We start from the raw sequence: 11,966 nt of genomic DNA, 5'->3' as shown, positions 1-11,966 counted from the left end.
TCTTCATATTTCTGGCATTCTTCCTTCATATAGCTCTCTCCTCTCCTGCTAAATCTAGCCACCTTGGCCTCCGCAGACTCTCTCTGTGTCTCTTCAACTCAGGGAGACGGCTGTATCTGCAAGGCTTACCCCTCTCCGCCCACTGCTTAGAAACTCTGCTGTGGGCTGGGCGACTGTAGGGCTCACCTGGTTTATTTCTCATCTCAAGGATCTCTCTCCTTTACTGCTTGAGGTCCAGTGTCTTTCAGATGCTTGTTTCATAGAGTGTTGTTCTTTTCAGTTATTTCAGACAGGTGGGTAAATTCAGTCCTTGTTTACTCCATCTCGGCTGCCCTATTTTAAAACCTTTGTTGTGAATGAAAACTTAGGTTCTGGCCCGGTGAGAACTTACTAGGTTCTTACCAGAAGACCTTTAGGCACTCTGCTCTGTTTTATTTAGAAATTAATCTAAGAATGCGGCCAGAGTTTGTGACTAAGAGTGTAAGAACTGAGTTTACACAGGCGGAAGTTTGATATTACTTCATTGTTATAGTGTCACCTTGAGCAAGTTACTTATCCCAGCCAGAGTCTCAGTTTCCTCATTTATAATTGGGAGAAATGACATTGGTGGTTAATTTTAGGTCAGCCTGGTTAGGCTGTGGTGCTCAGTTGTTTGGTCAAAATTAGCCTAGCTGTTGCTTTGAAGATATTTTGTAAATAGGATTGATATTTACAGTCAGTTGACTTTAAAGAGGCATTACCAAATAAACGTTGAAAAAAAAAATTTAAAGAAAAAAAAAAAAAAAGGGGGCGCCTGGGTGGCGCAGTCGGTTGAGCGTCCGACTTCAGCCAGGTCACGATCTCGCGGTCCGTGAGTTCGAGCCCCGCGTCGGGCTCTGGGCTGGTGGCTCGGAGCCTGGAGCCTGTTTCCGATTCTGTGTCTCCCTCTCTCTCTGCCCCTCCCCCGTTCATGTTCTGTCTCTCTCTGTCCCAAAAATAAATAAACGTTGAAAAAAAAAAATTTAAAGAGGGATTACCCTTGATCAATGTGGGTGGGCCTCATCCAATCAGTTGAAACAAGAACTGAGGTTTCTTTTTTTTTTTTTTTAATTTTTTTTTCAACGTTTATTTATTTTTGGGACAGAGAGAGACAGAGCATGAACGGGGGAGGGGCAGAGAGAGGGGGAGACACAGAATCGGAAACAGGCTCCAGGCTCCGAGCCACCAGCCCAGAGCCCGACGTGGGGCTCGAACTCCCGGACCGCGAGATCGTGACCTGGCTGAAGTCGGACGCTTAACCGACTGCGCCACCCAGGCGCCCCAAGAACTGAGGTTTCTCAGAGAAGAAGGAATTCTGGCTCAAGGCTCTAACATAGAAGTCCTGCCTGGGTTTCTATCCTGCCAGCCTGCCCTGTGGAGTTTGGACTTGCCAGTCTCCACAATCACATGTGCCGGTTCCTTCAATAAATCTCCCCAAGCAGGGCATTGCTATGATCAGTTCTTTTGTTCTCTTTTGGTCTCTTTCTCATACTCCCCCTACCATGCATTGATTTTAAAAATAAATGCCGCAGATAAGTTAGATGTGCGGGATTTCACTTTCTCATTTAAAGAAGGTTAACTTCCATAAGCTGGAGTATACCAGGCAATCTTGTAGAATGAAATACATCTTCTCTTTAAGTATATTAATGTATATATTAAATAAACACACATATGCAGGCTCAGCAGTGGAGGCTGAGAGGGCAAATGACAGACCCTATTTTCCTACAAACTTCAAGTTTTTATACTTACTGGCTTTACAGAGCCACCCTGAAATTCCCCTCCATGACTTCTCCCTTCACAGAAGCAGCCCCTGGGGCAAATGAAGAATCTGGGGGTCACAGCCAGGAAACTGAAGTTGGGAGAACTGCAAGCAGTGGCAGATTGAGGTGGACTGGTAATGAAGGAGAGATCAAACCCCAAATTTTTGTCCTGAACAATCCAGGGCAATCGATATATAGCTGCCTGACTTATATTCTGCCGAGGAAGATGTAAGAGCTTCCACTCTCCACTCTGGCTCCTAGAGAATCAAGAGAGTAAAGGAGGAATCTTGTAAGCTATGAGAGCATCCTTTTGCTAAAAATATTTCAGTTTTTCTTCCGCTTACAGTATTATTTACACCTTCCGCGTGCCATTAAAAACTGGTATTTCTGGCGATGAGTTTCACTAGGAAGCATCTAAGCAGAGATTATGGAGTGGGACTTCAGGCTGAAAGTCTGTGTGAATCTTCACCCTATCAACCCATTTGCTCGAGTAGATGTATGTATTAATTCAGTTATAGAAATAGCAACTTAAATAATGCATGAGCTCTAACCACTTTTTGTAGACAAAGGGATTTAAGCAACAGGAGAGAAGGCAATAGTATTCATTCTAGTAAACATGTATAATTTATAGCAAAGGGAGATAAATGGAGAATAATGATAGGAAAATATCATATTTAATATCTCCAGTGTTCTTTTTCTTTTTGCAGTGGATTTAGAAAATTGAAAAGTGTAAGCCAAAGCGGTCGAAGTTTTAAGTTCTATGGTATTCTGACATGTGGCTATTTTAGTCACATAAAAGTTGAAATTTCTGGCTTTAGAAAAAGAAGAGACAATGGGAATAAGAAGAGAGATACTCTTATAAGCCAAGGATGAATTTTAAAATGGTGTTTGATGTATCCCTTTCACTGTCATGATTTGATTCATGCTATGAAACTGGCACAAACAAATACTAAATGAGCCATTTTAGAACACATTTAAGATTGAAAGCTTTGGTAGAGAGGGAACTAGACTGTATATCATTGGTAAATCTCATTTCTCTGAAACTCCTGACTTTCTTTATACTTTTATTGGCTTTTTCTTGCCAGCTTTTAGTCTCCGTAGTTGAGTCATCATGGCTGTTAGAAAGAAAGCCAACACATGCAAAACCATATGAGAGAAGACTAGATCAATTTTGAAATTATAAAGACTCCAGGAAACAGCAAAGTTAACACACCTGGTATAAAACATACTTGGAACACTTTCATATTTAATGAAAAATATATTCCACTGAGTGTTAGCACCAAACAACATTACCTAGAAATCCATTAATAGTTTTGCAGCTTATTGGAAGATTGAGATTTTACTATTCCCACTCTAGTAGAGCATTATATGAAACTGCCTTTAAATCTCAAAAACTAACCCTGAACTCATGCCAAATTACCACTCGCCCCTGATGAATGGAATATACCATTAAATGAAAATATGAAAATTTCAAAAATATGTACAGAGACATTACAAGTTACTTATTAAATCACCTAGTATAAGATGGATCTGTGACCAGAGCATCCCCTAAAGAGGAGAAAATATTTATTGAAAGGGGTAGCGGATCATGGGACACATAGTGGTTTGTTCGGTAAATTGCTATGTTCTCGCTTTAGGGAGTCTGAATTCTGTTATTTCCTCTAAACTGAATCTTAGTTATTCAACAAAGATACCACACTATGCTAAGAAATAACCTACTAAATAATGATAGAGACTTCGCCCCGCCCCCGTCCTCCCTGAAAAACTTCTCTGGAATTTCCTGCTTCTTTTTGATGCAAGAGCTTTCTTGCTTCTGTCCTTCTTCTAAGGCTGATTGGTTTGTATCATTTTTGAACGTGTATTTTTCTTTAAAAATATCAGTTCAAAAAATTCGCAGCCTTACATTGTCTCATAAAGATTATGCTATGATTAAACCCAGACCCAGATTGTAGATCTGCTTTCATTTTTTTCTGAAACGCAAACAAGAGAAATTTCAATGAAAACATTCCTTTTCCCACCAGAAACACTGGGCGCTGGTAATCCAGGTATCACCCTATCTGCAAATATGCATCCAACACGCAGGGCCTGCATGGAAGTATTTTAAAAGCTTAACCTAAGATTTTCATATTAAGGATGGAATGTAGTATCTTTTGATTCCTTAAATCCCTGCTTTGAAGAAAGGCACCTTTTAAAAATGTTCTGGGTAATGAGCCAGGGCTGCTAACAGGTATCCTGTTAAATAAATAATGAGCTCACCTGCTTCCCTTTCTCAGTCCTTCTTAAAAGTGGGGAGATAGCACCCAAAGATGCACGAGAAAGGATGTTCACTGCAGCATTGTTTATAATAGCCACGAATTGCACACAACCCAACTGTCCGTCAATAGAGGACTGATAGGGACACCTGGGTGGCTCAGTCTGTGAAGCGTCCAAGTTCGGCTCAGGTCATGATCTTGACGTTTGTGAGTTCAAGCCCCTTGTCAGGCTCTTTGCTGACAGCTCAGAGTCTGGTGCCTGCTTCGAATTCTGTGTCCTCTCTCTCTTTGTTCCTCTCCCACTGGCATCCTCTCTCTCTCTCTCTCTCTCTCTCTCTCTCTCTCAAAAATAAACATAAAAAAAGAGGGTACTGATAAATAAGGTGGAGTATAGGAGGTAACACTAGAACAGAAGCCCCGAGACCAGCTGCCCGGTTATGGATGCCAGTACCACTGCTTACTAGTTCATGTGGCCTTGGCCAAACTACTTAAACATTAGTTTTCTCACCTGTAAAGTTATTCTTAAGGTTGAATTGAAGTATGAGATAATAGTTGCTCATATCCTTCACACCTACAACAGTGGCTGGCAAATAATAAATAAATACGTGACCCAGTAAATACGTGTTGAATAAATACACAGGTTGCATGCATAAGTGCCCAGCAGATAGCTGGCACTCAGATGGTAGTTATTATTATGGTATATCCATACAATAGGATATTAGGCAGTAATTTTAAAACTTTATGTATCAGTATGTAAACATAAATTTAAAAAATTTTAAATAAGATATACATTTTTCAAAGTATAAGTTGTTTTATACTTGTATAAGTACTTATACTTGTATAAGTACAAGTTTTATAAGAAAATGGCTAAAATATGCAGACATGTACATATGTACTTTCATGGCATTCATGCACATAAGACCATCTCTGGAAGCATCCAGAGATGTTGGTATGCGTATATTCCTTTGCATACTGCTTTGTACTCTTTGAATTTTGCCCACTCATAGCTGTGGCAGGTTGGTTTTTCTGGAAGCAGATTCTGAGCGAAGGCTAGTTCACAGGATGTTTACTACAAAGCGCTCTTGTAGGGGAGGAGGAGGAAGCAGAATTGGGCAGAGGCAGAAGTTGATCTGTGATTGATCCCAACAAAGACCTCAGTCAACCCTCTGAGGAACCCTGAAGCTGGGATGGCCCCTCAGAGTCTTCCAGATGGCCTTCATACCCTCGATTGATCAGTCACTGGATGCTGGCTAACCCTGGAAGAAAGTGGACCTTCAGTGAAGTGCCTTTTTTTCAACTGAAGCAAACTCCAAAGAGGGTTGACAGGGTTTTCTAGTACATTCTCAGCAGCTGGGGAAAAAAGTCCTTCTTTCTTGAAGAATGATCAGGTAGCACATGCCTATATCCATGACATTATTTATCTTCTCAATAAATGAATGAAATAGCTATCAAGGATTTCATTTCCAGTCTCCATCATTAAACCCCTGAGCTAGCCCAACCATGAAGGGTAGGCAGTCTTGGTAGTGTGACTTGATGGGTGCTATTACACCACCCTGCCAAAAGTATGTGAAGTTTTAACACTTTGCTGAGGGAAGGTTAAGGAGTGCTTCCTGGAGAAACTTATTTGTGTATGCTAACTGCCTTAACAGGTTACTCAGTAATTGTTTATTACCTATCAACAAATCAGGAGTACAGGAATTGGCCAGTAGAGAACTAGACATTGAAATTATCCAGTTTCCCTAGTTTAGGCTTTATAAATATTAGTAGGAGTTTAGGGTAAATTCTCTGGACAACCAGAGGAGCATATATATAATACAGAGCAGTGTTCTACAAAATGAGGTATGTGTATTCCAGAGGGGACAAAAGAGATTCACTCGCCCTATCTTTATAGCAAGGACATTTACTATGGAAAAGAAATTTGACAGTTTTTATGCATACATGTTTTTGTCTTTATAAAAGGAAAAACAAGGAAAACTACCCAATATTTAATGAACATATGGAGATTGGGCCCTTAATCTATGAGCCAGACTGCCTCATTTCGAGTACAGTAGAAGAGAGAAGCCTAATTCAACAACACAACTGACAAGGACAAGGACACCCTCACTTCTAGCATCTTGTATCATTTTGTAGTTAACTCATTATTGGTGAACTGGAATGGAAAATAATATTATTTTGTTTTAACTAAACAGATCTTCACATAATTAGTATGTGGTACTGACTATTGACAATTTTGGTAACATGGTATCCTGGATTGTATCCTGGAACCAAAAAGGGACAATAATGGATGAACTGGAGAAATTCTGATAAAGTCTATAGTTAACAATACTTTACTAATGCTCATTTCTTAGTGTTGATACATATGTTGTAGTTAGAAGAGGCTAACTTTAGGGGAAGCTGCATGAGCCTGTATGGGAATTCTTTGATCTATTTTAGCAATCTTTCTGTAAACCTAAAATATACTAAATATAATCTCAAATTAAAAGTATCTTTAAAAACTCTTTTTGACATATAGCTTTTTATATTCATTATTGTTAACAGTGAATGTTGACCTAAGTGTATAGTGTTTCTCTGCAATATTAGAAGATGATAGAACAAAATTATCATGACTAGCGAGTTATTGGAAATGAATAATCCAGAATATATATATATACATACACACACACACACACACACACACATGCCCATGCCTCTGGTTTCGTTTGAAGTATAAAGTTGCGTTATTCTCAATTCAGGATTTTAATTTTATTTTATCATTATTTTTCTTAACGTTCATTTTTTTTTAAACGTTTATTTATTTTTGGGACAGAGAGAGACAGAGCATGAACGGGGGAGGGGCAGAGAGAGAGGGAGACACAGAATCGAAAACAGGCTCCATGCTCTGAGCCATCAGCCCAGAGCCTGGCGCGGGGCTCGAACTCACGGACCGCGAGATCGTGACCTGGCTGAAGTCGGACGCTTAACCGACTGCGCCACCCAGGCGCCCCACGTTCATTTATTTTTGAGAGGGAGACACAATGCGAGCAGGGGAGGGGTAGCCTCTAGGCTCAGAGCTGTCGGCACAGAGCCTGTCACAAGGCTCGAACCCACGGACTGCAAGATCATGACCTGAGCCAAAGTCAGATGCTCAACCGACTAAGCCAGCCAGGTGCCCCTCAATTCAGGATTTTAAGAACAATTTACTAAATTTTTACACATATTTAAAAGCTGCTTTTGAAATTTCTCTTACAGCAAATATACCATTGGAAAAACTGCAGGAGAGAAATAATTTACATAAGGCAGTGGTGAAACATTTCAATGCTCTCTCTAGTTAGAAAACTCTTTAGAGGACAGAAAGTGTTAGTAAAAGTGAAAAACCGCAGATGGTCGCTTAATGAATTGTCACTGAAGAATCAAAGTTGAGATGCTTCGGACACGACTCTGTCAATGGGCTGCTTGATTCCATTTCAATATTGGAATACATGCAGAAATGCTTCTACAAGGTCTGCCAAAGAAAAGATGTACGAGAAGAAGACTCATGCTCAACAATGAATGGTTTCTTTAATTAAGAAGAAATGGGGGGGGGGTCACCCGGGTGGCTTAGTCAATTAAGCTTCCAACTTCTGCTCCGGTCATGATCTCACAATTTCTGAGTTCAAGCCCCACGTCAGGTTCTGAGCTAATGGCGTGGAAGATTCTCTCTCTCTCCTGCGGGGGGGGGGGGGGGGCTGCCTCTCTGTCCCTTCCTGGCACTCCCTGTCTCTCTCTCTTTCTCTCTCTCAAAAATAAATAAATAAACTTAAAAAACTTCTTTTAAATTAAAAGAAGAGAAAACATGGGGCTATGGTGGTATCCCTACAAGTGTACTCCTTAACAGGATGGCAGTTTGGAGAAAATTGAAAAGCAAAGAAATCGAAGAAAACGCACAGACCTGTCCCTCCTATGACATTCATTGACTGCTTCAGTCACAAGGATTCCATTGCAGCAAAAACAGATGAGCCAGAAGTCCACAAAATGTTACAGGATGTCATCACTGTGACGAACTGAAAGGAAAAAAGAAATGGAACCTTAATGAGTTGGGGAAATGACCGCAAAAATCTTTTGGGCCCTTAGAGGGTTCTAAGTTATCTCGTGACAAAGCACTTAAGAATACTACTAAACTTGAAATGGTCATTATTCTTTTACAAGTACAAATGTTCCAAATACACTGGCTTTTGAGTGAGTGATAAAAGTAATAATTTTTGAAAGAAATTCATACCATGGAGAGAGTATTTTGAAAACGAATGTTTAGAAAATACTTCCAATTTATGTGGCTTTTATTGGCAGAAACAAATATAAAAACTATTATCTGTACAACACAAAAATCTTAGAAACAGAATTTTCTACATGCCCCCAATTTTTCCAAGTGAAGAATTTTATCCAAATGCAGAATTTTGAATATTCGTTAGAAAATATTAAGAAATGCCACACTTTCCAGTTAATTTACAGCAACAACTATTGAACATTTAGAAAATTGGAAATATACTAGCCCATAACAAATCTTGGAATAAGTAGTGGATGGAATTTAAAAGATCAGTATCATAATTTAATAAATGTAGTTTAAAAAAAGGTACTTCTTCCACCCGAATCTACATATCTTGGTGAAGCACATTTTCATTTATTATAACAAAGTAACAAAATGTAGTGAACTAAAAAAGCAACATCTTGAATTATTTTTGACCCTGCTCTAGCACGTGTTAAACCAAGATTTCACTGATCAGATTTTTTAAAATGTTATTTCAACATTTTTCCTTTTAAAACATTCATGTTAAGTATATTTAAATGTTTATAATATGTTAACATTAAAGTATAATATAGTATATAAGTAAATACAGATATGAATATTAAATTTTTAAAAATTTTTTTTTTAACATTTATTTTTGAGACAGAGAGAGACAGAGCATGAACGGGGGAGGGTCAGAGAGAGGGAGACACAGAATCTGAAACAGGCTCCAGGCTCCGAGCTGTCAGCACAGAGCCCGATGCGGGGCTCGAACTCACAGACTGGGAGATTGTGACCTGAGCCGAAGTCGGCCGCTTAACCGACTGAGCCACCCGGGCGTCCCTTAAATATTTTTAAAGTATGTAGATATGTTGGATGTACACGCTCGAAAGTTTTTTACTGATAGGGATGCATGATATATAGTCTTGTACAGAGGAGGGCTAATCAGAGACGGCAAAGAAAATGGGTTGATTTAGCCCTTTATAAAATCTGCCGGAGAAAACACTGTTCCCCGCAATACATGGTGTATATTGAGTGTACGTTGAACCTCTTGTGCTGAGCAAACAAAATTGCAAAGCTGTTTACATAAGCGTCTTTACAATTGCTCAGCAATGTCTTCCATTTGCCTTTGGTTAAAAGTAACATGGGAGGAACACAGTTCCAGAGATTCTGATTCAGCAGGAGGACAAGTGTAGGCCCATCCACAGGCACTATGGAGTGTTAAGAAATAAGACCTCATTTGGAAGATGAGGAAGACCGAGCGCTCGAGCGTTGAAGCGACTCGGCCAAGGGAACACAGGTAGCTCACTAACCGGGACTAGGACCTTCCCAGACTCTTTTCCCTATCCGGTGTTCCTTTGGGTATGTCCTGCTCCCGAAGTGAAAATCTGGTGCCTGCCCGGTTTGATATGAGCAGACGGGAGAAAAGCAACGGATCCAAAGTTTCAGCTCCAATCACTCTCCACTTGCAAAATATCCTTTTGAGTTTTCTGGTGAGACTAATGGCCACGTTGCTTTATAGAGCTAAAGACAAAACGTTATTGTCGGGTTTGTTAGTGTCACTGGGTTGCTAGGAGAGCGTCTGCAATGGAATTTAGCACGCAACACTAGCTTTACTTCCGCAGGACAACCCCGCCATGTGCAAAGGACGCTGCCTGTGTGTGAGGGGAGCGAAGCGAGGCGTGCCAAGGCCAAGACCAAAACACCACGTGAAAGAGTCGATTTCCTCCCAGACTTGGTGGGAGAAGACTCCAAGACCAGCACAGCAGTCCCCAAATCAAAATAGGACTCTCCTAATTTTTAAAAATAAGCATACAAGGGGCGCCTGGGTGGCGCAGTCGGTTAAGCGTCCGACTTCAGCCAGGTCACGATCTCGCGGTCCGTGGGTTCGAGCCCCGCGTCAGGCTCTGGGCTGATGGCTCAGAGCCTGGAGCCTGTTTCTGATTCTGTGTCTCCCTCTCTCTCTGCCCCTCGCCCGTTCATGCTCTGTCTCTCTCTGTCCCAAAAATAAATAAACATTGAAAAAAAAATTAAAAAAAAAAATAAGCATACAAGGGAGCCTGCGTAGTTCAGTGGGTTAAGCATCCGACTTTGGCTCAGGTGATCTCATGGTTCGTGAGTTCGAGCCCCACGTTGGGCTCTGGGCTGACAGCTCAGAGCCTGGAGCCTGCTTGGGATTCCGTGTCTCCCTCTCTGCCCTTCCCTCACTTGCACTCTGTCACTCTCTCAAAAATAAGTAAACATTAAAAAAAATTTTTAAATAAAAAAGATCGTGCTTCAAAAGTAAGTTAAAAAATAGACATACATTACAATTTCAAATGTTATTCTGTTTTTGATTTTATGATACCCAACCTGCTCATTTCTCCTTGACAATAGTTATACCAAACAGCTGTAAAATGGACCCAAAATATACATGGATACATTTCTTTGGATATAGGTAGCAACCTGGCCTCAGATTTGATTTGCTGGCCTTGGGAACCATCCGCAAGCAAGTGTGGGAGCGGGATGGTAGCTCAAGCACCTTGTTGATCAGATGGGTAAGTGCAGACGAAGGTAGCAGAGGTGGGTTACAGATGAACGGAACAGATGCTCGCGTGTGAGGTAGGTGACAACGTGCTAACTGTGTGTTGGAATCAAGAGCACATACCGTCTCTTCTAAGCACCAGAATTCCAAGTGCCACACACTTGCCTTACTTATTTACATCTCAGAAAATATGCCTCCAAGTGTAATGTGTGCATATATATATACACATATTTTCAGAGTGAGAGAAAAACCGAAAGAATAAAGGGAGATTTGACTCACCAGCTAACATCTCTCAAATGTTTGAAAACTGCTGCTGGGAAGGCAGGATAGCTCTTGCCTAGAAAATATAATGTATTTTAATGTGAAAGTACTCCTTCACTTTTTTGAGGGGGAAGGAAACCTGTATTATAAAATCCCCCAAAGCAAACCGTGGTTGCTATTTCTGGAGTCTTCCTGCTGAGCGAAAACGTGAGGCCCTTTCCCCTGGGACCCCAGGCTAAAGGGCACAGCCAGGTGCTCCTCCACCTGCTATTGAATTCTGAGCACAGGCCAGAGGAAGGGAAGGGCATTGATGTCGGTCAAGCAGACCCTATCCCCGGGTCGAAACAGAGAACAAAAAGCGGCCAGGAAGGATTGCGAGGTAGTCAGAATTAGAGGAAATCTTCCATTTCCAGTGCTGGGCGCGGGAGGTGAATGGTGGCGGCTCTCAGGACTCGGGCCCGCCCTGCTCAGTGGTGGAGCACAGCCTACGGCCCTGTGCCCAACAGCCGCCCCTCCTGTGGACCGTGCTGGGCTCCAGCTAACAAGACGAGGAAGTGGGGAATATCTCCAGAACTTGGGTCCCCCCTCTTCAGAACCTCCCCACAGAGGGGAGGCCAGCTCCCAGGGGCTGAGGTGATCAATTTATGAATACACCTGTCCACCCAGTTGGAACAGAGCCTGAGAAGCTTTGGTTCACACTGCAGCCCTATTTCTATTTGAGGGATGAGAGCCTTTGCCCCCCATTAAAGGGGTTGGAAGGATGTGAGCAGTTTGTGAGTGGCCCTGAAGTCATGGTGCCAGGTTGTGTGGTGTTGTGTAGGGTGCCATGTTTTTTCCTGTTTTGGAAAGCGGAGGTGGTATGAGGACTAAAGAAGAAGAATATAATCCTCCGGGGGTTTGGAAATCCCTGGCAG

At 41.5% G+C, this 11,966-nt stretch overlaps 1 long non-coding RNA gene across 1 annotated transcript; it reads right to left on the bottom strand.

The window, feature by feature from the left end:
* Nucleotides 1-4,882: 4,882 nt before the first annotated feature.
* Nucleotides 4,883-11,557, bottom strand: LOC121014653 (uncharacterized). The gene is made up of 3 exons (XR_005783336.1): nucleotides 11,071-11,557; nucleotides 7,938-8,049; nucleotides 4,883-5,286 (listed from the first exon to the last, which is right to left on the bottom strand). It is a non-coding gene; the product is annotated as an uncharacterized LOC121014653 (long non-coding RNA).
* Between the last annotated feature and the right edge of the window lie 409 nt (nucleotides 11,558-11,966).

This window comes from Herpailurus yagouaroundi, unplaced genomic scaffold, assembly GCF_014898765.1.
Source record: "Herpailurus yagouaroundi ecotype Mexico unplaced genomic scaffold, PumYag 203, whole genome shotgun sequence".
Lineage (NCBI taxonomy): Eukaryota > Metazoa > Chordata > Mammalia > Carnivora > Felidae > Herpailurus > Herpailurus yagouaroundi.
The sequence above is the reverse complement of the archived record's forward strand: the minus strand, read 5'-3'. Positions and strand labels throughout refer to the sequence as shown.